Here is a 27,891-nt window from a genome sequence, read left to right as displayed (position 1 = left end):
AGATCCTTCTACAGTTATCAATAACAGCAAAGAAATTCCAAGAGGAAAAGTTGAAATGAAGACCTTCGTTGTTAACCTCATCAACAGTGAAAATAATACACTTCCCAGGCACCCTCCCCCCCTTTTTTTGGTCTCTCCTTTTTTTGTCTTTGTCTTCTGACCCCACTTCACACGGGTTAGGAGGGGTGGGCATGTTACAGAGGAAGGCTGGAGAGAATGTCCCTTTTCCCTCAGGAAAAGGGATCAGAGGCCCTGCACAGAGCTCTCTGGCCATCGCTCTGAGGAGAGTTAACAGGAGGCTCTGAGCTCTGATGTCCTCACCCTTGTCATTTCCTTCCGTCTCGGCTGCCACTCTTCTGTCAGGTCCCTGGGCCTTGATAACAGAATGGTTAGGAGAGGGACTCAAGGTCGTGGCTTTTCTTCCTGGACTCAAACTCTGGGACAGTGACTGGGAGGCAGAGTGACAGGTGTGGCTGCTTCCCACTTCAGATGGCATTTGCAATTAAGAATTGTGATCGAGGTCACTGCGGGGGTCCCACGCATCTCCCCCCCTCCCCACCACCCATCCGTCTGGGGCCAGGCTGGTCCTTGGGGAGTCCTTCCTTAGTGCAGGACCAAATGAATGGGCAAGGGGGTCCTGAACTGGATCGGAACTGGTTTGGGGTGCCTTTGCTTTGAGTCTTAATCAAAACTCTGGTTGTGGGATTGACTAGAGTGATGTAGCTCGCAGCCCCGCCCACTCAGGGCCAAGCCTGCCTAGCACCCATATGTGAAACTTTGAATATGGGATGGGGAAGACATAGGGGGAGTCAGGAGAGGACAGGCAGAAGGGAGGATAGAGGCAGCCAATGACAGCTGAGCACCCCCTGTGCGCCACACTTTGTGCTGAGGACGAGGGATACAGCCCTGTAAAGCGGTAGCACTTCTGTGGTCTTGGCGCTTGCTGTCCAGCACAGAAGACAGATGTTAAATGAAACTTAAATTTACTGGTGTATAAAGGACCACGAAGGAGAAGCGTTAGAGGATTTTAAATTGGGCCTTAACCTAATCTGAGGGAGGAGGATCAAGATATAGATATTGAGACCTAGAGATTGAATAGCATCTGGTTAAAAAACAAAAACAAACAGAAGAGGAAAGGGGACAGGGTGAGGGGAGTTGAGGCAGAGGGCAGGGCCCATGTGAAGGGTGGCGATGAGAGAGGGCACCGCAGGCCTGGGGAACACACGGAAGGTAGTGACTGGGGGAGTTTGGAGAGGGAGGAGGGGCCACATCACTGGGGCCTCATTGCCACCACCCAGGATGGTCCCTGGGAGGCCATTGAAACAGGGAAGTGGACAGATTTGCAGAAATGAATGGGGATGGGGTCCTGTGTACTGAAAAAAGCTAGAACAGTTTCCCTGAACGATTCTGAGTCTGCTCAGAATTAGGTACATAGGGTTAATGTCCTCGAGGCTTCCATCTTTTCTCTCTTGCCTTCTCCTTCCAATATTGGCCCTCAACTATAATTTTGTTTAACCAATTGGAGCTGTGCCAGACCCCAGTCTGTAGACCTTATAATCTCGCCCATTATATGCTGAAGATCTGCTAACGCTGCGTCGAGCCAAGACAGGGTCCTGCCTTCTGGGTTCACACCCTGAGCAGCTCCCACTGAGTCACACAATGGGTAAGAACTGATGAGTGCGTGGGCTTTTTTTTTTTAATGTTCAGCAGAGAATTATTTTAAAAATGCTTTGCTGAGAACACTGCTCGATGGTTATTATTTTTCTGATAGAAGATCAAGCCCACCCACATGCTTGTTTATGGGCTGTGTCTCTCTCTCTGCTCTCGAAGCCCATGGCACGTCATGGTGATGAGCCTGGATGCTAACTGAACCCTGGCTAATAATCACCACGGATATCGAATTTTGTGATTTAGGGTGCCTTCCCACTGAGCGCTCCAAGTGCTCTGAAATTCACCCTCCACCCACTCTTCATTTGAAAAGAGGGACATAGAGCAGGGGTGGGGAACCTTTGTTCTGCCACGGGCCATTTGGGTAATTACAACATCAGTCGCAGGCCATACAGAATTACCAGCTTAATAATTAGCCTGCTGTATTTGCTCAGATATTTCATTAACTCAACCCAAATGCCTTGACAGGGCCAGACCAAATGATTTTGTGGCCCTTACGGACATTCCCCACCCCGGCCTTAGGCTTTTGTCTATTAGAGTGACATTGACATCCAGCCCCTCTTCTCCAGCAAACAAATCTGTTCGGGGTGGGTTCTTCCTATTGGCAATCTGATAGACTGATCTGAAAGCAAACTGAAGCTAAGCATGAAGACGTCACCCAGGCATTCAGATTTTAAGACCACGGACAGAACGTGAAAGCAGGAATGTACCTAAAGGGTCACCTCGGCATATTCCAGTGGTTTGCAGTGTGTGGGCCGTGGGACTCTGGAGCCCCCTGAGCAGTGGGTGTGCAGACATGTGGCCATGCCCAGCATTGGCTGTTTCCTGAATAATGTTTCCCAGAAATGTGTGCCACAGTATCATTTTTCTAAAGCTTGTGGGTGCCATTTTGTTTTATAAAATATAAATACGCTTAAAAGCATTATTGAATAAATAGTGGCTTTTTTTTCATTTAGTAAAGCATACTGACTAAATTAATAATTTGAACTTTGTAGACAAGCAGACCCACATTTATATTTCATTTTTTTAAAAAAATATATTTTTATTGATTTCAGAGAGGAAGGGAGAGGGAGAGACAGAAATATCAATGATGAGAGAGAATCATCGATTGGCTGCCTCCTGCACGCCCCCCACTGGGGATTGAGCCCACAACCCAGGCATGTGCCTTTGACCGGAATCGAATCCGGACCCCTTCAGTCCGCAGGCCGACGCTCTATCCACTGAGCCAAACCAGCCAGGGCCATTTATATTTCTGCTCTGCTGTCTACCAGCTCTGTGGTTCAAGGCAAGTGACCCAGCCTCTGTAAGCCTCAATGTCCTCCTGTCATAAAAAGCGGGGTAGGGGTTAGTGGTGGGTAATAACATCTATTTAACCAAGCTGTATGCGACTGCATTAATGAAATAACTCCTTTAGGGGGTAGAATGGATCCTGGATTTTGACATTAAAAAGGGAACCTCACACTTGGAGAGATAAGAACCGCTGGTCCAGGCTGGCCCATTGTTATAGATGAGGGCCTGAGACCCAGTGAGGAGTTTAGAAGCTTGAGCGCCAGTGTAAGCCTGGTACTCATCCCTGGTTGGAAGGCCACTGCCAGCGGCTAAGCCTGATTTTAGTTAGCTCGCCAATCTCTGGCATTTGGTATGGGTAGGTGTGGTGGAAAGGAGAAGTTAGATGTGGTGCATACACTCTTGAAGGGAATGGTCTGATTGGAGGAGAATGTAGTATATAGGACACAAGGCAGCTGGACACAATGGGTTAGGACATAGTCTAGTTCAGAGGTGGGTGCTCTGGTCTCTAGGAGTGGCTGGAAGGGAAGGATGTGAACTGGGCCAGTGACACCGGATCTCTGACCAAGGTCAGGTATGCCAGGGTCAGCCTTTGCCATCTTTGTCTTCACGGACCAGAAACGGCTTCCTGGATGGCTAATTCTCTTCCAGGGGTTGCTTGCAACTTCTTTCCTTGACCTTGTGTGTATATATATCTTGTTGTCCCAACAGAAAAGATATCTTTTTCTCAAGCTTTTTTAGTTTGAATAGAGACCTTGATTTGGTGATTGCTGTTTATAAAATAGCCACGTTGGCCTGGGTATCACTGCTGGTTAACATCTGTCCAACTCCACACAGAGGATCAGGAGCCAGTTTCTGAGGGAAAGCCAGCCTTTCGGTTTACAGATGTCTGTCTTAGCCTTAGTTTGCACAGAGTAGGTTGAGAAGTCACATACATGCTTCATGACTGAGCACTATGTTGCATACCTTAAACTGACAAAATATTGCATGTCAACTGTAATTGAAAAATAAAATGTAAAGAATGAGCAAATATATTCTTTGAGTTACTCTAAGCTCCACAGAGATTTTTGGTATAACCGGGATGAAGTTCCTGTTCCTGTATTTTTTATCTGTTGTTACTTGCTGTGAGTCATATTAGTTTCTAGAATGTACTGAATCTTGGATGGGCTTCCGGGTCCCGGAATCACTTCATATTTGATCTGTATTCATAGCTCTTGCTTTACTTAGAATATAGGTTTCAAATTATAGTTGAATAACTGTATTCACGTAATGATCACAATCTCCTAAGAATCATAAAGCAGGTCTGTACCTAGTAAGTCACACAGTAATTGGCTATGAACACTAACAGTGCCAGGCTCATGTGTGTGGCCTTCTTTTTCCCTTGGTACCTTTTTAAAACTTTCTCTCTCCAGTTCTGGTTTTAAATTTACCTACTTCAAGAAATCAGTCCATTTTATTTCCTCTCTAGTTTCTGTTTACTTCCCATCCCTTCATATTTATATAATCAAAATTTCACGATACTTCTGTTTTGTGTGTGTGTGTTGCTTTTCAATTACACATCTGAATGTTGTTCTTTTGAGAGAGCATAACACGTTAATATTGTATTAAATGGATCTTTGCTTTCATTTCTTTCATTTCTATAATGTTTGCTATTCATTAGACCTTACTTTATTTTCCTTTTCCTCCTTTTTTTTCTGTATTGATTAGAATCTTATAAATAAAATTCTTATAATAGCCAACCAAATTATTAAATTCTGTCAAGACAGTACTTTTCCTCTGTTTTATTTTCCACACCCTCCCCACTCCCTTATAGGCTTGTAAACATGCATACATATGAAGCACTAAACTTGATGCTGAATTTATAGTGGGTTTTTCATGCATATTTTATAACTGACAGTCAGACGCGGTCACTTCCGCTGAGAAGTTGTGTGTGGTAGAGGCATGACCACCTCGACCAGAATTGATCAAGGCCTGGTCCTTCCTGGCGGCGTGATGTAGGCTAGTCGCCTACCTTCCTAGACAGCAGTAGGAGCCTCCCAGAGGGTTCAGGAGGCCGAGTGGAATGGCATATGTGAGTGTCTGGTACCTTCCCACTGCTGGCACCTTTCCCTGTCTGCCTTCCCCGTGCCTTCTACTCCCAGGAGAAGGAATCATGGGGACAGCGAGGAAGTTGGCTGCATTCAGGCCCTGGGGCTGCAGAGAAGGCGCCATGAAAGTTTCACGGTGCTTCTGGGAGCTGCTGGGCTGCACAGGGGAGGTGGGAGAGAAGAGAGAGAATAAGAAATAAGAATAAGAATAAAAAATGTTCCAACTCTTGAAGAAGAGGGGCACAGGCTCATAGTATGTTCTGTCCCTGTGTGTGCCTGCCAAGGGATCATTTATATGTTCCTGCCCGAGGCTGCATCCCAGTTCAGCTGCACCTATACTTTCATCCGTCTCCTTCGTAACAGACGTTATCGCAAGGGGAACTCTCCAATGCAAACAGCGTGGCATTTGTGTCCCCGTAGCAGCTTTCTCTCTGTCAGTGATTTCATTCAAAGGATTTAAAAGCTGCTGCCTGCCTTTGGAGAGACCAGAGCTTGTTTCTATGAACTGGATTCAAGCCTGGCTTCCCCTGCCTTCCTGTAAACTGCTTGGAGGGCATCTCCCTATTCTCTTCCCCACCCCAGTAGCATCCCCAACCCCAGCCCGGACCGGTTTGGTCTTGTCTTAACCCAATCCTACGACTTTACTGGGGCTAAACTCCCCCAGGTCATCAGTCCTGAAATGCAAGTCCTGGGCCTGGATGGACACTTGAGAATGAATTTGCCACAAGGACAGCAAGTCAGCCCTTATTTTACTCCTGATCCTGAAGCACAGAGAGAAAGAAAATAGCCTCCTCTGAGTTATTTAGCTAACTAATGTGGGATGTGGGGGACAGTAGAGGAGAAACACGCTGCCCTCCCCCCACAGCCCTAATCAAGGCACTCCACTCACCGCACCCCTTCTCCACCCTCAACCTCGCCAGTCTCCGCTGCCCTGGGAACTCAGTACCCACATACACACTGTAGACAGTCATGATCTACATTGTTATTTCTGCTACATGGGCTCAGGACGGGGGAACGCCTGGGCAGAGGAGGAGTGAGAGTGGAAGACCACGCTTAAGCTGGGTCCCTGATCCCCAGACCCGCCCCTGCCTCTCCTCCGGCCCCAGGAGCACGCATGCACACACCCTTGCTTTTCACCTCCTCATTCATCCCACATTTGTTGGGCATCAGAGGCAGCCCATAGCCCATATTAATTATCCAGATAACTTAGAGGAGGCGATTTCCTTTCTCTTTGTGCTTCCTTGTTGTTGTGTTTTGTTTAAAATAAATGAAGTATTAATACTGCCAATTGTCAGGTTGGCACGGATCCCTTTTCCTTCAATCAATTGCTCTTCCCCCTGCATCCCTCCTCCCCGGACAATTAGCGAAGTGTTTGGTCTTTGGTTTGGATGAATAATTGATTCAGCAGCTTTGTGAATGATTCATTGCCCATATGGTGGGGCAACAGGATACGCGTTTGTGTGCGTGCGTGTGTGTGTGTGTGTGTGTGTGTGTGAGAGAGAGAGAGAGAGAGAGAGTCCAGCACCTCCTACAAAAGGTCAGAAGCTTCTCCCCAACTCGGTGGAGGGGCAGAGCAGGTGGCACGTGGCCTTTCTCTCCAGATTCTCTTGGGGTGAGAGGGTTGAAACCTCTCCCAGGAAAGCAAGGTTCTCTCGGGTTGTCTGCATTTCAGTCCTTCTGGATCCGTGGTTCTGTTTTTGGTCAGACTAATCAATGAATTGGAATTTATCCCCTTTAAAGTAGCTCTTGGCCTTCCCCAAGATGGATGGCTAACTTGATTCTCAAAATATTTACACTCCTTTGCATTAGAGTATTTTAAACCTTCCTAGTCAGGGGACATTTTAATCTTAACCTAGGCAAACTGCGACTCGTGAGCCACATGTGGCTCTTTGGCCCCTTGAGTGTGGCTCTTCCACAAAATACCACGTGCGGGCGCGCACGTATAGTGCGATTGGAACTTCGTGGCCCATGCGCAGAAGTCGGTATTTTGTGGAAGAGCCACACTCAAGGGGCCAAAGAGCCGCATGTGGCTCGCGAGCCGCAGTTTGCCGAGCTGCAGTTTGCCGACCACTGACCTAGGGTCTTAATCTAGATACTCCCCGATACTACACTAATTTAGTGTCCCTGTCTATCTCCTTCACCGGAGACGGAGCACACCTGGTTACTAGTCATTTTACAGCTCTTTCCAATCTTTGAAAACTTATTAAATACTTGTGTGCATGTGACATGGAGTTGATACCTAACTTGTACAAACCTTCTCACTGTGAGTCATTTTGTAGGGAAAATTGGTCACTTTGTAAGGGAAAAGCTCCTCAGTATGCCCCAAGTTTTGGAGGCCAGCTAAGAAGAAATAGTTGTGTTACCTGAACAGAGTTCATTGTCTTTTGGGCCATCAGACTCCACATGTTGTTATAGGGAGTTGAGACCGAGGCAGTGGATGAGTAAAATGCAAAACTGATGGTGATAGGCAGTTTTTTCCTGAAAGTTATAAAGGTATTTCCCTGTATTTTCTAGTACAGTTTTAAAATTATGTTTGCCATGTTTTGGTCCTAATCCTTCTTGAATTTTTGTGTATTTGAGGTATGAATATACCTGTGTTTTCCCATAGGTTCACAACTGCACTTAGTGAATGGTACATCTTTCGCTGTTGACATGTAATGTCACTTCTTTTCATATACCAAGTTCCCCTATATGCATGGTTTGTTCTTAGGCTCTCTGTTCTATCCCACTGATAATAATTTATTTATCCAATTAATGACTGTATTTTTATAATTTTTTTTGATAACTGATAGTGTTAACCATCTCTCCATTTGTCTTTAAAATTGGCTAATCTTGGGCATTATAGTTTCATATGAGTTTAGAATTAACTTGCAAAATTTTAGTTTGGAAGTGTGGTATATTTATTGACTAATTTGGAAAGAATTAACATTTTACAATGTTGAGTTTACCAATATCTCTTCTTTAATTTGGGTTACATTTTAGGTCTTATAAGAGTTTTGGGAGATTTCTCCATTTAGGTCATGTATATGTTTTACTAGGGTTATTTCTATGTAAAATTAATTCATTCATAAGAGCAATAAAATTATATATAAGAAACTAGTGACCCGGTGCATGGTTTCATGCACATTGAATGGAAATTAATTAGAAGGTGGCCAGCAGGGTGGGAGTGGGCGAAATGGATACTTCCAGACACACCCTGGAACCAACCTCCTGCTGTCCCTCCTCCCCGGTGTCTGCGGAGTGAGTGGGTCCTTATGGCAGGTGGGGTGGCTCAGCCTGGCCTACAGGGATTGGGCTGAAACTGGCTCTCTGACATGCCCCGAGGGGTCCCGGAGTGCGAGAGAGCACTCTGCAAAGTTGCTCTTGTACAGGGTGTGGAATGTAAACACAAGTGTGCAGTAAACCAGATTCGGGGTAGATAGTGCCCCAGCAACAACATAACCCACGGCTGAAGGTGGAATCGTGTGGCCCTGTGAGGAATTGGGCTCCCTCCTCTCTGGTTTTGGGGTGCGTCACCCAAGAACCACCACTGCCAACTCACTGCGGCTCAGCAGCTCCTGCATTGAGTGTCTGCCCCCTGGTGGTCAGTGCACATCATAGCGATTGGTCAGATGGTCGGACACTTAGCATATTAGCCTTTTATATATATAGATAATTTTATTGCTCTTGTGAATGAATTAATTTTCTTTGCATTTCTAATTGGACACTGCTAATGTATAGGGATATTACTTTTTTTGTTGATATTTTATCCAGCAATTATGTCAATCCTTTCATTAATTAAAATCATTTATTTATAGATTCTCTTAAGTCAGCGGTTCTCAACCTGTGGGTTGTGACCCCTTTGGGAGTCAAACGACCCTTTCACAGGGGTCGCCTAAGACCATCGGAAAACACACATAATTACATATTGTTTTTGTGATTAATCACTATGCTTTAATTATGTTCAATTTGTAACAATGAAATTGGGGGTCACCACAACATGAGGAACTGTATTAAAGGGTCGCGGTATTAGGAAGGTTGAGAACCACTGTCTTAAGTTATCTATGTAGAAGATTATGTCAACTGCAAATAAATGTTATTATATTTCTTTATTTACAATTCATCCATTATATATACTTCTTACTGCATTAGCTAGATCTTTTAGAAAAATGTTGAAAAATTGCATTAATGGAGGCTTTTATATTTTGTTTCTCATATTAAAGGGAATATTTTTTTAAAGCTTCACCATTACAATGGGTGTTTGTTATAGTGTTATGGTGGATACCCTTTATAAAGTAAGTAAAGAATAAATTTCATGAATAGCTCAATATTTTAATTTAATTTATAAACTCAATGGTTTGGGAAGTTTATTCTATAGAAGGTTGAACTTGAAAGTACTGTGGATGCTATTGAAATTTCAGTTTAAAAGTTTAACATTAGCAATAAACTTATTTTTAGAGTGATAATATGCATATCATTTTGGCACAATATGGTGTTATTGTGTAAACAAATTTTTTTACTAAATTAAGACTCCTATGCAATGGAAATCTATGGTGCTATGATGGACATACAATTTTTAATCACAGCCAATAAGGTTTGGTATTCCATAAGTTGAAATATAAGCTGTAGGCAAATTGAACCAATAAAGAAAAAAGATAGCAAAGTCAGAAAGTCTATCAAAAAGCAAGAAAGGAGAGAAAAGAAACAATTAGTAAGACAAATGGATAATGTGAATGTAGAATTAAGTCCTAACTTATTAGCAATCAGAACACATGGAAATAGATTAAGCTTACTTCTTAAAAGATAATGAACTGTGATTTTATTTAACCTTTAATTTTTATGTTTAAAAGATTTAGCTAAATAAAAATGTTAATGGAAAATTGAAAGTAGAAAGGGTAGTAAAAGGTGCTAGACAACTGCTAACCAAAAGAAAGTGAATACAACAATTTTTTAAAAACATTAAAGTGAAAGCATTAAAGGGGAACAATGATGACTTGTATTCTGATAAAAAAAATCATTCAAGAAGATGTAAAAGTTATACCTCTTTATGTCATATCAGCATAAATGTCTTAAATATTTAAGGAAAACTACTAAAGAGATTTCCAGCTGGTTTTAAACAAAATGCAGCCACAATTCCTTCTTTATAAGAAAGTTCAATATCATTTCAATACACACACACACACACACACACACACTATTATTTTTAAAATTTTAACCCATCCTACTATTATTGTCTCTTATTCTTTGTGTTTGATGACAAATCTAATGTTAACCTGAATATGTCTTTATAGGTAATTAGTATTTTCCCTTACTTCTGGTGTTGTAATATTTCACTAATAATTTTTATTTATTTTTTAAATTTTTTATGCCAATTTGGGAGATCTTTTCAATCCAAAGATTCATATCTTTTATTCTGGGGAGTACTTTTGAATTGTTTTCCTTCCCTTCAAATTGCTTCCTCTTTTTAAAACAATACTGCTTTCTCCTCATTTTATGTATTCTTTATTTCTACCATTCATTACCCATGATGTTGGGACTTTTCTATATAACCTTTGTGTCTTTTAACTTTGCTTTTTAAAGGTCTTTATTGCTCTGTGTTGACTTCTGGGAACTTTGCTCAGTTTCATTTCCTAGCTCTCTAATTCGGCCGGCTATTTCGCCATTCAATCTACTCAGTCATTTTTAAAATTCTCAGTTATTGAAATTTTCATTTGCACTATCTATAGCTAATTTTTCTAAATGTTTGCAATATTCTCGCACTCTCCCCTAAGCTAGTAATTACATGTATTCATTTTCCTTGAGTGTAAGTTCTTTGTTGAGTTTATTTCCTCTCTGTGGTATTGAATTCCCTCTAGGGTTTGGCGATTCTTGATTGCAACGTCATCTGTCATATCTGCCCGTGCAAACAGCTTGAAGGGACAGTAGACTCTGAGTTTAACAATCTAGTGAGAGCGTAGGAGGAGTGAGACCAGCTGCTGGATGGGTCATTTTGACAGCCAGCTGCCTGTCCCTCTCAGGCATAGAATGGCACAAGGAGCACTGCCCACATTTTCACCCAACACCCAGGCCCATGGCTCCATCGTCTAGGTAGATGGTCCTCTATTGCTGCCTGGTCCAAGGAGGTAAGGGGAAGGAGATACGGAGGAGAGAGTAAAGGGCTTGCTTGATCTTTCTGTTACTGTTACCCAAGCTGTCACCCGTTGGTCACCCCTGGATCCCTCTGGATCCCAGGTCCATTATCTGCAGATGGGAGCACTCATGGGGCCTACATTCATGGCGGTCGCATCCTCCACGGGGGCTGGGAGCTGGGGTTTCCATGTAAAATACAGATTGCATGCACCTTCTGTCCTACAGGCATTCATCACAACCTCTAGTCTACCTATGGTTTGTTTCCTTCTTGCTTCCCGGCGTGGCTATTGTATTTGTATTTGTAAAGTGGTTTCTAGGCATTTGAAGGAGAAGAGGCCACAGCATGTCTGCCTGTCTGAGAGAGAGGTTGGGGCAGCTTCTAAACTCACTGAGCCTCAGTTTTCTCATGTTCAAAATGAGATGATGATGGTGGTGGTAGTGATGGTAGTGGTGATGCTTAGCTAATATTTGAAAGTATGGTATGTGTCAGGCATTATTCTCTAAGTTCACACTTTATGTGTGTGAACTCATCTAATTCCTCAACAGCCCAGTGACATTTATTGTTATTGCCATTTTGTAGATGAAGAAACTGAGGCACAGAGAAGTTAAGAAATTTACTAAAATAATTGGCAACCTATTTCAAGAGTTAGTTTGAGGATTGTTGAATTAATATATGTAAAACAGTTAACATGGTGATTGAAAAGTATTCAAACCACAAAAAGCCCAACCAATATAGCTCAGTTGGTTGAGTGACATCCCATGCACCAACAGCTTGCCAGTTCAATACAGTCAGGGCACATGCCCAGGTTGCGAGCTCGATCCCTAATAGGGGACATGCAAGAGGCAACCAATCAATGTTTCTCTTTCATGGATATTTCTATATTTCTGTCTCCCTCTCTCCTCCCTCTCTAAAAAAATCAATAAAAACATATTAAAACACACACACACACACACACACACACACACACACACACACACAAATGGCAGCTTTTATTCTTCTCAGAACCAACAACAGGGTTGGCTGGTAACAGGCACTAATACGTCTGTGATGAATGAATGAAAAGACACACTTGGTCTGCAGAAGGTCATGTAGAAGTCGTTGGAGGTTTTCTTATGTAATAACAATAACTGTGGGTTTCTGGACATCACCCACTTGGTTCCCTCTATGCCAGCTCAACATTTCAGATGTTTAGGTATTGGGTTTCTGGTCCTTGAAAACATTTTAACTTCTGCTTTGTCATGTGGTATGATTATAAATAACTTAATGAGTTTTTAAACATCAGTGGTTGGTAATTTTTATGTTCAGAGTACTAAAAAAGATATTGATTGCCAGGGAACTTACACTGTAATTTTCATATACATATACATGTACATATACATTGCAGACACATTTACATGGACTGCATGAGAAAAAGTTCCTTCATTCAGTGCTGCTGTGTTGAAAACCCAATGCGTGGTACAGAGCAGGCGTTGGATAAGTTCCTGCTGAGTGAAAAAGTTCCTTCATTCAGTGCTGCTGTGTTGAAAACCCAATGCGTGGCACAGAGCAGGCGTTGGATAAGTTCCTGCTGAGTACATGAGCAGACACATATATGTAAATTAGAATGCAAGTCTTTGCCTTCATGGGCCCCCTAATCTAATGGGAGACAGAGACTTGTAAGAAGTGATTGGAATGCTCCGCAGTGACGTTCTGTAGTCTGGATCCTGGGAGCATGGAGGAAGGAGAGGGTGACTATGTTTGGGGGAGAAAATATCACAGGGGAAATTATGTTTGTTTAAGCTGGGTCTTGAAGATGGGTAAGGGGTTGCCATGGAGACTGTGAGAAAGGACATTCAATTGGGGAAAGGGGAGGATGTCACCCAATATAAAGCAAAGTGAATTGCAAAATCCTGAGAATCTACAAAGTGAAATGTGCTCAGCGATATATCATGTTAATCTGAAAAGGCTTCTGTTGAATTTATAGAGAAGATCTTGCAGAAGATGGTAAACAGTTAGTCCCTGTTTGGTCTCAAAATGCAACATGATTACAAAACACTTTGCTTAAAGCCCTCCTGTCGTTGGCTATTGTCTGCAGCAGAGTGCAGGAGCCATCCAAGATCCTTCCTGCTTGACCACATGTAGCCTGCTCTCTAACTGTTCTTTGAATTCTGTGCTATTTCATGCCTCCTTCCTTTCAAACATGCTTTTTAGCTTTGCCATCCCTTTGGCTATTTCATTTCCCTCCACCTTTCCTTCCTCCCTGACCAGGCTCACTCCCAACTTCACAGCCACTGTTGCCTAGTATCTCCTTCGCTAGACGGGTTGCTTGCTGGGGGCCCTGAGGACAGGGGTTATATCTTATTCTTATTTGATCTCCTTGTGTGCCTGGCCCTTGGTAGCAAATATTGTTGCAAAAAGATGAAGGACTGAGCAAGCTAATGAAGGCGTTGATAAATGGCAGATATGAAAGGGGGAAGACTATAAGAAGGCCACAAAATACTTCAAGGATGTTCTTAAGGTCCAGTGGAGAAAAGCCAGGTTGAGGCAGTCTTCCTCCAAGGGCCACCTTCATGGGAGGAAGAATAGATCACTCCCAGGCTCCTTCTCCTTTCCCTAACGTTCCCTTTAACATTCCCAATGCTGCACGTGAGCCCTTCAATCCCACGCATCCTACAGTGTCTCCGTCCCACCAGCACGTCCCTTGAGCAGAGGAAAAGCAACCTGAGAAAACGGATAAGCTTTCCCCCTAGTTAATAGAAATCCTTCCTCTAAGGGCTTAACCTCTGAATATTAGATATAAAACCATTACATTACTTACAGGATAAAACTCCTGTTAATACTTCTTTTCACCACAGAGGATAGACCCAGAGTCTAGACTTGGCTCTCGGTGGCTGCAGGTAGTGAAGCTGTGTTATGTGATCTGAGACCTGACGTTAAACTAGGACAAAGGTGAAACTGGAAACCAGGATGTCTGATTTCAGGCCCTCATTCTTACAAATAAAACTGTTTCCCAGTTAGTCTCTGTTTGGTCTCTATCCTCCCTATCATGACCATCAGCAGATAGTCAGTAGACACCTACTCTTTGGGTGCGACATCCTGCAGTGTGGTGGGGGGACAGAGCACAAGCCGAGCCTGTGGATAACAAGGGAGGAGGATCTGTCTTCACAAAACCCACATCAGCGCAACCACGCTTCCTATATACTTTGTCGAGTTGGATCTTCAAAAAAAATTTTTTTTCAATTATGTTGACATACAGTATTATAGTAGTTTCAGGTATAAGCACAGTGGTTAGACCTTTTATAACTTATAATGTGATCACCTGGGTTAGCCTAGGGCCATGGTCAGCAAACTGCAGCTCGCTAGCCACATGCGGCTCTTTGGCCCCTTGAGTGTGGCTCTTCCACAAAATACCACAAAATACCACGTGCGGGCGCCCACCTACAGTGCGATTGAAACTTTGTGGCCCATGCGCAGAAGTCAATATTTTGTGGAACCACAAAATACCACGTGCGGGTGCCCACCTACAGTGCGATTGAAACTTTGTGGCCCATGCGCAGAAGTCAATATTTTGTGGAAGAGCCACACTCAAGGGGCCAAAGAGCCGCAGTTTGCCGAGCTGCAGTTTGCCGACCACTGGCCTAGGGCCCATCTGACACCAGACATAGTTAATACAATATTATTGGCTATGTTCCCTATGCTGTACTTTACATCCTGGCGACTATTTTTATAACTGCCAATTTATACTTCTTACTCCCTTCACCTCGAATACAATACAACAGAGATAGAGGCCTTTGATTAAGTGCCTCATCCTCGGGAGCTTCCTGTACCTGCACCTGATTTCTCCTGGCTTCATGGCCATAGTCGCCATCCTTGAAGGCAGATGCTGATTGTCTGACTTTGTTTATGTTGGTAGCTCTGTGCCCTGTGTGCCTGGCACTCAGGATCACCCAGCAAGCCAATGGATGTGTAACAGATGTGAAAAGAGGAAGAGGGCCCATCTGACACCAGACATAGTTAATACAATATTATTGGCTATGTTCCCTATGCTGTACTTTACATCCTGGCGATTATTTTTATAACTGCCAATTTATACTTCTTACTCCCTTCACCTCGAATACAATACAACAGAGATAGAGGCCTTTGATTAAGTGCTTCATCCTCGGGAGCTTCCTGTACCTGCACGTGATTTCTCCTCGCTTCATGGCCATAGTCGCCACCCTTGAAGGCAAATGCTGCATTGTCTGACTTTGTTTATGTTGGTAGCTCTGTGCCCTGTGTGCCTGGCACTCAGGGTCCTCCAGCAATGTTTGGTGAACAAGCCAATGGATGTGTAACAGATGTGAAAAGAGGAAGAATTTAGGAAGGCAGGCAGATATTTCAAGAATGTTTTTAAGGTCTTACACGTCCTAAGATTTACCATGGTTTCAGGCAAAATCTCATGCTTTCCATTTGGAAAGGAGCTGGGGCTTTCTACGCCACGCTCTACTGCCGTAATCATGGCAGTTAAAGCTGCACCTTTGGAGGGAACTTCTAAGGAGCAGGGTTTTAGGAGCTAGAGGTGCTAGGAGTTGTGGGTCTCCCCATAGGGTAGGTGGACAATGAGAGAAACAGAGAAAGGGACAGGACTTCTGGTAGCAGCCGCAGGACTGTTGAGAGCACACACAGACGCACATGGATGCTCATCTCCCGGATTAGCTGAGAAGAGCCTAATTAGCTAATGAGCAGTTCCAGTCCTGCGCTCTGGGCGAGCTGCAGTGCTTGGCAGCAGCTGCAGAAGCGTGTGGACAGGCTAACACCACGCAGAGGAACACATGCTGAGTTCTGACCCGCGAAGGCTGGTCTTTTTGAGTTATCTGTCCTTAAAGGAACATCAGAGAGTGCACTTAGTAAGAAGAACAGAGAGGCCACTGCATCCTGAGAGGCCACTCAGGAGCCAAACTGCCGGGGTCAAGCTGCAGGCCAGCCACGTACTAGCGGAGCGATCCTCACCTCCGGGTCTTCATGTCCTTGCGTAGCCCTCTGTACATGTGTCCAGGCCGGTGCAAGTGTGTGCCTTTTGAGCCGCGGTCATAAAAGACATGGCCACTTCTGCCTTGCTCTCTTGGATCACTTGCTCTGGGGGGAGCCAGCTGCCATGTCATGAGGACACGCAATGAACCCTGGGGAACGTCACGTGGTGAGGTACAGGGCGCTCCTGCCAAAGCCGGCGAGCGAGATGTCTTAGAAATCCCGAATAGTCAAGTTTTCAGATAGTAAGTCCCCGCTGACATCTTGACAGCAAGATTCTGAGCAAGAACCATGCAGCTAAGCCACTCTCAGATCCCTGGCCACTGTGTGAGATAACAAATGCTTATTGCTGTTTCAAGCCACTAAGTTTCGCTGTGCAGCAATAGACAACTGAACAAAAGACATTGTAAAGATCTAGTTTAAAGGATATTGTTCACACCACTGTCCGGGTGGCTGAGTTGATTGGAGCATCGACCCATATACCAAAAGGGTGCAGGTTCAATTCTAGGTCAGGGCACATACCTAGGTTGTAGGTTCAATCCCTGGGTGTGTGTGCATGGTAGGCAACCGATTGATGTTTTCTCTCTCATATCAATGTTGTTTTTTCTTCTCTCTCTCTCTCTAAAATCAATAAAAATCATGTCCTTGGGTAAGGACTAAAATAAATAAATAAAGGATATAGTTCACAACAGAGTTGATTTGATAAAAGAAATAGTCACATACCCTTTCAATTTCTGCTGCAGAATAATGTTTCCCAAAGTAACTTCCACGGAACACTAGTCCTGCAAGATGCTCTGTAGAAAAGGGGTGCTATCCTTAGGTCATTTTGGGAAGAGCTGCACACGGATCTCCTTTGCGGAGAGTCACAATCCCCTTAGACACAGTCAGGGATCTGAGAAGTCCCGAACAAAGGATTCTGGCTTAGCCCAGTGTTTCCCAAACTTATGTCACCAAGACGTTTCTTTGGTGAAGTATCACTTGGTGAGATACTGTGGGCACCTGTAAGAGGCTCAGAGTCCCTTGCAGAGCTTCTTAAACACAGATTGTGGGGCCCATTCCCAGAATTTCTGATTCGGGTGAGCTGGGGTAGGGCCTGGGATTTGCATTTCTGATAAGATCTTGGGGGACGGAGCTGCTGCTGGTGTGTGCCCGTGTGTAAGGGGAGTGGACCATGCTTTGAGAAGCACTGTTTAATGGGGTTCCAGCTTTAAACAGTGAGTATCTGAATGGCCAATGAGCACAGGAAGGGGTGCTGGACATCCTTGGCCATTAAAGAAATGCAAATGAAAACCACAACGAGATGCCCCTTCACACCCGCTAGGATGGTAATAATAAAAGAGGCAGACAGCAACAGGTGTGGGGCAGGGTTCTGGAGAAACGGACACCCTTACACATTGCTGGCGGGAATGTCACATGGAGCCACCATCTTGGAGAACAGTTTGTCAGTTCCTCAATTGTTAAACATAGAGTTAACCATGGAACCGAGCTATTTCACGTCTAAGTATATCGTTAAGAGAAATGAAAACATGTCTCCATACAAAAAAAACCCCACGAATGCCCATAACACCATTATTAATAATTGCAACAAAAAGGTAGCCAACCAAGTGTCCATTCGTGATTAATAAGCAAAATGTGATTTCTCATACAATGGGATACTATTTGACAACGAAAAGGAATGCAGTGCTGATTCATGCTATAACTGAGTGATCCATGCACACATCATGATAAGTGAAAGTTTGATCCACTTGTATCAAAAGTTCAGAGTCGGCAAATCCATAGAGACAGAAAGTGGAATAGTGGTTACTAAGGCTCGGGGGAGGCTGAGTGGGCACTGACAGATACGGGATTTCTTTTTGGAGTAAAGACAATGTTCTGGAAGTAGATAGTGGCAATGGCCGGACAACTCTGTGAATATACTAAAACCACTGAATTGTACACTTTCAATGGGAGAATTTTGTGACCGTAGACAAACTAAGTAAAGCTGGTATATAGAACTATGCGTATCTTATAAATCAGGATAGCAACAAAAATATCCAACCAGAGCATCCATGATAATCTACAAGGTGATAGAAATGTGCTACATGGTGCATTGGTTGGGCTGATGCAAACAGGACATTTAGGAATGAAGGGCCCTTAACTCTCCTCTCCCTCCTTCCCCCCTTGGAGATAATAGCTGGCATTGTTTTATCGGTGTATTGTTTTATTGTGGCTCTGAGTGAGCTGTGGAAGTGGTGGCAAAGCAGCAGCTGACCCTGGCCATTATAGTCATTGAAGAGAGTACAAAGCCCACATCTGAGCTGTCCTTCACTTAGGGCAGTAAGTGACAGATAGCAATTTCAAGGGTCACCCTTCCCAGGGTTAATTGGTTTGTTTTGGTCATTGTTGTTCTTGGTTTGCATTTTAAAAAGGCTGAAAGTCCTAAGTCAGAACAGGGGCTGTAGAGTGCATGATAATCCTCGGGAGTTCTAGTTGAAAAAGCAGAATTTTGGCCTTACCCTGTGAGGGTCAGAGATCTGCATGCTAAGCAGGCACCCAGATAATTCTCATGCAGGTGGTTCATGGGCCCGGTAGAAAGCCTTTGAGCTTGAATAGCATCCAATTGTGTTGGGAGAGTAAATAAGTCTGCATGCGACTGATACCGCCAAGCCCTGCACACTGCTTACTCTAGGATGGTGGGGAGAACACAGTTGGGGCGGAGGCTTAGCTGTACCTGAAATGTTCTTATCTTTTAAAACCCAATTTGAAGCCAATACCAGGAAATGGTCACCCCATTGCATACGGGACTGTGCACTCCTGTGTACGTTGTGCCTTCTGTTATTTTCTGAATATCTGAAGTTTCTCAATCAGAAACATGGAAGGCTCTGTGTTTCCTGTGGGGCTGGGGGGCTGGCAGTGCTCAGCTGGGGGGCCACCTGGGCCCGGCCCCACTTCTGTGCGCCTCCCACCAGCCTCTGCTGAGGGTGCCCTGGGGCTGCTCCTGGCTCCACCCCGGCTGCGCTGCACAGGGCAGGAGGCAGGAATGCTGGAGCCTCAGGATAGAATTTCTGCTGACAGAACAGGAGGCAGGAGCAAACCACAGCCTGCCTGCTGCGTCCCAGGAGACATCTCTAGTAGCGCGTTCCTTCCTTTTCCCTCATCAGTTCCAAGACCCTGCCCTTCCCGTGTCCGGGAGAGAAGGGTTTTTGTTTCTTGGCCAAAGGCTACCTCAGGGACCCCCCGCCCTCATCCAGTCTCTTTCTTTGCTGTTTTCTTCAGGTGTGTTTTTCCTTGGTCCCCGCTGACGTGGCTGTGCGCTCGCTGATGTGCAGAGGAGCTCACCAAATATATTCCAGGGTGGCTGCCTGCTGGGGGTGGGGATGAATGAAAAGCTCTCAGCTGTGAGCATCTCCCTGGTGGGGAGAGGGCTGGGCCGGGTGCTGGGGAGCTGGGCTGGCCACCTCTGTGGTAGGGACCTGGGGCTCAGGGTGAGCCACGGGACTGCCGGGAGGCGGCAGGCTGGCCTCTGACAGTTGGGTCAATGGAGACTCCACGTCTGGCAGATGCAAAGCTGGGTTTGAAAGGGGATGTGTGCCAAGTCATCAAGTTTAAAGCAGTCTCGGGCCAACTGGGAGGCCTGCCAGTGAGTGCCATCCCCGAGGGAGGCAGGTCTGGCGAGAGCGAGAGCGCTGGCCAAGAAGGAAGGGACTCGGGCCCTTGCCAACTCCTCCTCTCCCTGAACCTCTGCCCTCCTGTCTGAACGCAGGCAGTGTCCTCCGTCCACCTCCCAGTGGGAGGAGGGTAAGTTAGGGCAAACGGAAGACTGCTGACTGCAACCCTATAGATGCGCCAGGTCTTAGCCTATCAACTTCCCTCCCTCCCAACTTCCTGCTGCCCCATCTCTCCACTTCAGCCCCCAGCGGGGCTGTGCCCTCTGCTTTCTTCCTCAGATAGTCCCCTTCCCCTCACAGCAGGGGTTGATGACTTTCACGGTTTCTAAAGTTCCCTGAGGGATTATTTGGGGTTCAACATAGAAGGGGCTCTGAATTGATGGACATCATGCAGAGGACATCCATTCAGGGCCAAGCACTGAGCCAGCTGCTGTGGGAGATACGATGTTCCAGGCGCCTCTTCTCCACTCAGAGGAGTCTGGCGGCCAGAGCGCACTCAGCAATCCTGTTCTGCTTCTTCATGCCAACCGCCTGTCTCTGAGGGCATGAGATGCTGGGGAACGGTGTTGGGCTATTATTTCAGACTCGGGGGTTGAGGGTCGGGTGTTAGCCTGGGGTCAGAAGTGGCGAGGTGTAGGTATCAGCCTCCTCAGTTTCCTGCGTTCTCCATACCAAGTTTCTCAAGCCTTGTCTGTCCTTTTAAAATAAGCGACTGTTCTTCCCTCCAATGTCATCCTCCCGGCCACCGGCCCACACCCTCATCATCTCAGTCACCTGGGTGATTTAATGGCTCATTGGTTGGCTTCTTTGGCTTCATTTCCTCCCCGGTTTCAGTCTGTTGACTGTCATGAGAATCTCCCTAAAACCCCTTCCACAGCAAGACACAGCCCCGGGATGCTGCGTGTCCTGCGGTCTCAGGTCTGACCTCTTCTGCCTTCCTCAGGGGGTGATGCTGCCCCCACTCGCTCATCTCTGTTCTCTGAAACACACCTTCATGACTGACTCTCACACCCCTGCTCGCGGCCTCCCCTGTGCAGCCTCCCTCTCTCCGCTCTCAGCCTTCCTCCAGACACAGCGGTGCTTCTGCATCAGAACCACACTCGACTCGAACCGGAAGGGACCTTGGAGATCCTTGAGTCCAGCTTCTCCCCAGAGGCCCCGAGAGGGGATGTCACCTGCCTGCGATACACACCAGGTAATTCCTGGACCGGGCCTCTCATTCCCTGTCCAGCGCCCCTTCCGTCACAGGTGCCTAAAGACGGGGCAGTGTTCTCCCCCACAGCTAGCTGGGGTGCGGTTGTCCGCAGCAGTGGAAATACAGTGGAAGTAAATAACAGTGTTCGTGGAGGGTTTCTTATTCATCGCCTTTGCCACGCAATGAGTGCTTTATCATGGTCTGATCTCATTCTTATTGTCACTTCCACGCATCGAGCCCTTTATTATAGCAGAATATAACACTGCCTTGCTCACTAATTATTTTATGCATGGAAGTCAAAACTGTCTTAAATATTTTTTATAGCCCATTGCATCTTGCACAGTTCCGGGCCTGGAGCAGAGCTCACTACCTGTTTGTTGATTCCCTGAGTTTCAAGGACAGTTCAGGCAAGGCTTACCTCCGAGCTATTAGTTGTGAGGGGACTTGCCCACCCACACTAGTGCTGGCTTTGCCTCGGTCTAGAGCTCAGAGCCTCGCGGTTAGAATGAGGTGCCCCCTCTGTTCTCATGGCTCTTTATTAGTGCCTTGATTGCTGCTTCGATCGTGTGGCTCATTATGAATAGAGCCTGCTTCCTCCTGGATTCTGAGCTTCTAGGGACAATAGTCTTTCTCTGTATGGCCCCTGGGTTTCTTTGGCCACACAGTTTTTTGCATGGGGTTGTGCTCCATATATGGTCGTCGAATTGAATGTTATAAATAATGACACGGTTCACACCATCGTATCCGCATGTGGTTTATCTGCACAGCTCAGGGCCAAACCCCGGGCTGGGACGAAGGCCAGGGTGGGAGGTTTGGGATGGTTTCCAGATGGGCAGAGTCAGTTGTACGTCCCTGAATGTGTCTCTAACTGCCTCTCAAAGTCAAATAGACAATAAATTACTTTGGTTTCATCCACCATGGCTTGGTCTCTTTGTCCCTCCATCCGCCCAGATAGAAAAGAGGACATTTTAATTGTTTGCTCTGTGTCACAGAGAATGAGGCACGTTCCCAGGTAACTGAGCGCAGGCAGCATTTTTGTAGGCTCCCAAGCTGAAATGGTTTGGGAAGGAGAGGTGTGTTTTGGAGGAAGCAGACAGAAGGGGGATTCCAACTCTTAAGAGCTGGAAGGTCCAGTCTCATTTTATGAATGAAGAAATGGAGGCCCAAAGAAAGAAAGGCTGCCTACACCCTAGGGCAGCCCGAAGCCAGTCTCAGGAGTCTAAGGGGTGGGGTGGGGGGCAGCAGAAGGAGATCCGAGAGGGGGGCCACCACTCTGGCTGGCTGGCATGGCTTTCCTTCCCACTGTAGCTCCGCCAGGTCATTAGGAGAAATATCCCAACTGGATTGTTAGGCCGTGGAGGCACCAAGAAAGGAACAAGTCAATAGATACAAATAGGAAGGTAGGGATCAGCGAGGGGCCAGAGAGACGGGGAAGAAGGGCTGAGGGAGGGGAGTCTGGGTATTTGCTTCTGCTTCAGGAAGCTTCTCCTCTCTGGACAGACAAGTAAGAATAAGAGACGGACAGGATAATGCCACAGGTCATCAGGGGTCAGGGGTCAGGAGTCAGGTCAGGGTGGGGAGGTATAGATACAGCAGCTTACCTCCAGGCTGCTTCCAGATTCACTTATCTCTTTTTCTTAAAATGGTATTGCCTTAGTTTTAGAACTTTCTGGAAATTTCTGGGAGTGAACTCTCCAAAGGGGGAGGAAGGAAAAGGGGGAATGACCCTTGGGTTCCCATCATAGTAGCTGGAGCCTTGTGGGGCTGGACATGTGTTTTCTGGTCGGGGAAGGGAGAGAGTAGCCATGCTTAGTTCACAAAATCTCTGTATAAACAATTAAATGATAGGTTGTCAAGTCCTGAATGAGGACTTCATAATTGAGTAACTCAAGAGCCAGGTGGCAGAGCTATGACTTCCCAGCAATGCAGATGGAAGGACAGGTGTTTTCATGGTTTAACTGCAGTTATTCGCAATAGTAGTAGGATGGAGACCAGTGGAAAGGCAGTAATAGTACACATGCTCTCTTGACTTCATGCCCCACGTAAGTGATGTGCTCAGCTCATTGAAGGTGCCAGGCTGTATGAGGATCCTGACCATCTGGAATGCCCTCAGGGGAGGTGGCACAACAGTGCAGAGCTCTGTTAACAGGAGTTTTTAAGTGCTTATTAATAAACTAGAGGTCCGTGGGGTCCCTCAGCCTGGCCTGCGCCCTCTTGCAATCCAGGACCCCTCGGACTGTGGTTTCCGCGCAGGGATCCTGGCCCTGCTGCTGCTGCTTGTTAGTGTTGCCACGGAGGCAGGAGAGGCTCGTGCCACAGCAGTTGTGCTTGTCAGCCGTGAGCCTGGCATCTGGCACCCATTGGTCAGCTGAGCGGTGCTCCCGCTGTGGGAGCACACTGACCACCAGGGGCAGCTCCTGCGTTGAGCATCTGAGCATCTGACTGCTGGTGGTCAGTGCATGCCATAACGACCGGTCGACCTGTCGTTTGGTTGTTCGGTCGCTTAGGCTTTTATATATATAGATAGCAAAAAGTCCCCTGTGAAAAGTTCAGGGGACACAAAGATGGAAGACACAGCCTCTTCCTGTAGGATGCAAGGTCTGAAATGAGACAAGAATTCAGCCATTGCAACCAGAGCAAAAAGACTGTAAGGAGGACAGTACAAGGTGCTCAGGGAGCGTGAGGGAGGAGGCATCTGGATCCCATGGAGGAGTCCGGGAAGAGGCCACTTTCCCTGCTGCTTGAGCAGAGACTTGTTCAGAAGGGCTTTCCTGACTGTGTCTTGGGCGGGAAATGAAAGCCACAGAGAAGGAACACAGGCAAAGCACAGAGGCCAGAGCAGAGGCGCTGCATTTGGAGAATGGCGTGTATGTTGCGTGCAGGGCTGGGTGTAGGGAGCCTATGAGAGGGTGGTTCCAGTGGTTCCAGAGGTAGCTGAACAGGCCAGTGGGAACATCAGAGTCTTATGCACCATGGAAACTATTTGGATTTTATTACAAAGCAGGAGAGGGTTTAAAGCAAGAGAGTGTTTGCCCAACCAGTGTGGCTCAGTGGTTGAGCATCAACCCATGCACCAAGAGGTCGCTGGTTCGATTCCCGGTCGGGGCACATGCCTGGGTTTCGGGGAGGCAGCCAATCAATGTTCTCTCTCATCGACTTTTCTATCTCTCTCCCTTTCCCTTCCTCTCTCTCTCTCTCTCTCTCTCTCTCAAAAAAAAAATCAATAAAAATGATTTTTCTTTTTTTTTTTTAAAGCAAGAGAGTGGTAGATTCCCTGGATAGAGAGACCTCCTGACTCTCAGAGGCTTAGATTCATATTGTGGTGCATGTGTGGGTGGGGTGATGATTAGAGATGAATCGGGGAGACTGGAGCTCAAGGGCCAGTTAGGGCCTACCCTTTACATGTCTTACTGTCTAGGACAAGATGGAGGTGTGAACGTGGCTTATGTCAGTGGGACCAGAGAGGAGGAGACAGATACAATTTAGGGATCTTTAAATCGGGGGATGAAGCGGAAGGAAGAATCAAAGCTGAATCTCAGTTTGGTGATCCACCAAACTGGGAGAGAACGCACGGGACGGGGAGCAGTCTGGAGAGGGGCGCGAGGAGGATCCTGTCTTCATTGGGTGGGATATGGTTGTCGGACCAGTGGGTGTGGAGCCCAGCACAGGGGTCGGTGTGGACATCTGTGGTGGGTTTGGTGGTTGAAATCGTAGATCTGGGTCAGACCTGGTCACGCTGCCCCAGGAGAGGGGCAGAGAGAAGAGGCCCAGCAGAGATTCAGGGGCCTCTTCACTACACAGGTAGGGAAGACACGGGCGACCTGGGAGCCACGCTGCAAGGCAACAGGCAGATGGGAAGGCAGATGAGTGGAGACCATTAGCAGGGAAATGAAGTAAGAGTTTCCAGAGGGAAATGGTTCACGGGGTCAGATGGTGGCATTTGCTTGAGGAACTGACCTTTTCTGCTCTCCCGCCAGAAATCAGTGCCTTTTCCGTGCAGCAGGCGGTGATGTACAGGTTCCTGCCCCTCTGCATGCAAGTGTTTTGGCTTCTGTCTTAGATTCCCTACCTAAAGTTCGTCCAGTTTTAGGCTTCCGTCAAGAGCAGAGAACCATCAGCCTGGGGGCAGTTTGCACCAAGAGGCAGAGGGACCCGGTGGGAGGGATCCGTGCCTTAATCTTAGCCAGACAATCTGAGCTCCTTGGAAGGCAGGCTTTGTTTCTACGTAAATAGCAAGTATTATTATTACTACATCCTCACACTGTTTCAGAGCCAAACCCTGAAGTCCTCCATACTGTATTTATTTCCCTGGGCTTTTGGAGGGGTGGGGAGGAATGGGACATTTAGGTTGCTAAGTGATTGTGCTTCTAAAAATAATGAAATTTCCCAGTGGTTCTCTTTCCTTCTCCTGTTTTTTTTTTTTTTTTCGTTTTTTTTTTCTTTTTTGGTTAGAGTGAGATGATGCCAAGGTCAAGTTATGGAAGACAGGCTTTGTCTCAGTGGCCTCAGGGAGGCCTGTTGGGAAGGGTGGGAGAACCGCTCCTTCTTACCCACACACCCTTAGGGCTCACTACTTTGGGAAATTGCTGGAAAATCTGGGCCTCCCTCTGCCTGAATTGAAATGCCTTGTGAGGTAGTCAGCCCAGTGGTTGCTATGGTGATGGTAGGTGGGTGGGGGGAGGTGGTGATGCAGCATTTGGCTGGTGTGGCTGAGGTCCCCCATGCAGGATGCTTGGAGCCCAGGCTCCTGATGCCGTGGACTGTTTAGGATTCCAGAAGGTCACTGGCTGCCGGGTTGAAATCTTCAGACAGCCTGGCCAGCTCAGCCAGCTGAGTCCTCCATTGTTGAATGTGCATCTCACAGGCCACATTTGGACCGGTGTTCAGGAGATTAGGAGCTTCACAGTGACCTTGTTGGGGAAGGAGTGTGTGGAGGAGACCTCTGTGCAGGGCAGAGAGGGTGGGACCATAACCTCTGGGAACTGAAAGTGGACTTAAGGGCATCTAGTTCATCAGTTTCTTCAACAACAACCCTGACAGCTGGTTGCCAAGCAGCTGCTTGGACTTGCACTCTAATGGAGAGCTCACTACTGGGCAAGGCACACCATTCCATTGTTGGGTAGCTCCTAGGCCCTTCCCCTTCCCTCCCATTCCCCTCCATCCCCTTTTCCTCACCTTCCCATCTTCCCCTCCTCCTTCCCTGTCTGTCTTTCTGGACAAAATCTGGCCCCTTTTAATGTGATCCACTAGCTCAAGTAATGCCAGGAAAACAGTGTAAGTCTTCAAGTGACAGCCACAGACTAGCATACAAAACATTCATACTTTGCACCTGACATCATATCAAGACCTCCTGTGCTGCCCCCTTTCCCCAAGTTTCTCAGTAGAGAAATATGGCACTCGTACTGCACACAGTGTGCCAGCTGGTCTGCCTCATGGAGATTCTTTCAGATGATAACACGTGTCTATGGACAGTCTGAGCTTGTTGATTAGCCCCCTCATCGCACTGCTGGCAGACAGGAGGCTCGTGCTGGCCAATCCCAGATCTTTTACATTTGAACAATTGTCATTGTCCTCTAGGTTTTTTTTTTCTTTTTCTGTTGTCATCTAAGCTATTGATAAATATGTTAAAATGGACAGAATGGACAGAAATGATGATGGACAGAAATGATGATAGAATTCCATGACACATGTCTAGAGACCACCCTATAGGTTGAAATTAGTAACATAATTACATTCTATCTATCTGTCTACCTATCTATCTAATCAGTACTCACTAGTCTTCTGAGATGTTTGCTATTATTGTCATTATTTTTCTGATGGGGTAGTAGAACCACAGAGGGGTTAAATAAGTTGCCCAAGATTTCACAGGCTCTAAATAGCTATGTGAGTATTTGAACTCCATCTTTCATTCACTGATCACTGTAATTTAGACAAGGTTTTTCGAATGTCAGAAACTCACCCAGTGGTACTCAGCACCATTTTGATCGAATAAGTGATTTTGTCAAAGGGCTTGCCTGAAATACAGGGATCCCACATCCTTAGCATTCTCCTGATCTGTTCTTCTAATAACTTTGTTTAAAAAAAAGAAACAAAACTAGCTCAGATGGGTTTGTTCCAAGCAATCCATGCTGATTCCTAAAAATATGAAACAATGCTGATAGTGATGGTCACAGTCTTCACGTTTACTGAGCCCTCACCTGTTCCAGGCACTGAGCTAAGCTCTTCCCATGCGTGATTTGATCATCTTGCTTTCTCATTGCTCATAAACTATTTACCAAAGTATTACCGAGTTCTTTTGGGATTATCAGTGAGCTCACTGGTTATTATTCTAGAATCATCCTTTTCTTTTTCTTTCTTTTTTTTTTTTTGAAATCAAGATATTTGCTCAGGTTTTTAAGGTCTTTGATTTTACCTCCCATTTCTTATAAGCTGCCTGTTTGGATGTCCTTTCAGTGCTGAGTCTAAATGAGCATTGAACTTGGGAGCTGGAGACTGGCTTCCGGACCAGTTCTGCTGCTGTATGGGACTCACAGCAGATCTCTCAACCTTCTGGAGCTGTTGTCTCCTCCTCCTCTTTCAAATGGGGACAGTCATCCCTTCACTGAATATGTCTAGGGATATGGAGGTTCTCTTGTGGGAGAATGTTTATGTAAAATGCCCCCAGACTTCAAAGTTCCAGACCTGTTTGGGCCATTGTTATTATTTAACATGGTTAGGTATTGTCTCTCATACAATCTCATATCTGGGTTTCACTTTGCACAGAATGTGTCCTATGTCCTACCCCTTTTAAGTTATTTTATATTCTTACAAGACACACGGAAGTATGGCTGAATGTTGGTTATCAGACCCAGAGAGGGCTACCCACCGGCCACCTTCCCCACTGGCGTGTGCTCAAGGTGGAAGGATGGGCGT

The 27,891-nt window shown here is 46.1% G+C and overlaps 1 protein-coding gene and 1 long non-coding RNA gene across 2 annotated transcripts in view; both read left to right on the top strand.

The window, feature by feature from the left end:
* Window positions 1-27,891, top strand: part of CACNA1E (calcium channel, voltage-dependent, R type, alpha 1E subunit) — a 340,306-nt gene that overhangs the window by 93,604 nt on the left and 218,811 nt on the right. The window lies entirely within an intron of this gene.
* LOC106723713 lies at window positions 520-2,045 on the top strand. Its single transcript, XR_001359425.1, has 3 exons — window positions 520-532; window positions 714-719; window positions 1,984-2,045. It is a non-coding gene; the product is annotated as an uncharacterized LOC106723713 (long non-coding RNA).

Source organism: Myotis brandtii, unplaced genomic scaffold (assembly GCF_000412655.1).
Source record: "Myotis brandtii unplaced genomic scaffold, ASM41265v1 scaffold630, whole genome shotgun sequence".
Taxonomy (NCBI): Eukaryota; Metazoa; Chordata; class Mammalia; order Chiroptera; family Vespertilionidae; genus Myotis; species Myotis brandtii.
This window is presented reverse-complemented; position numbering and strand designations above follow the sequence as displayed.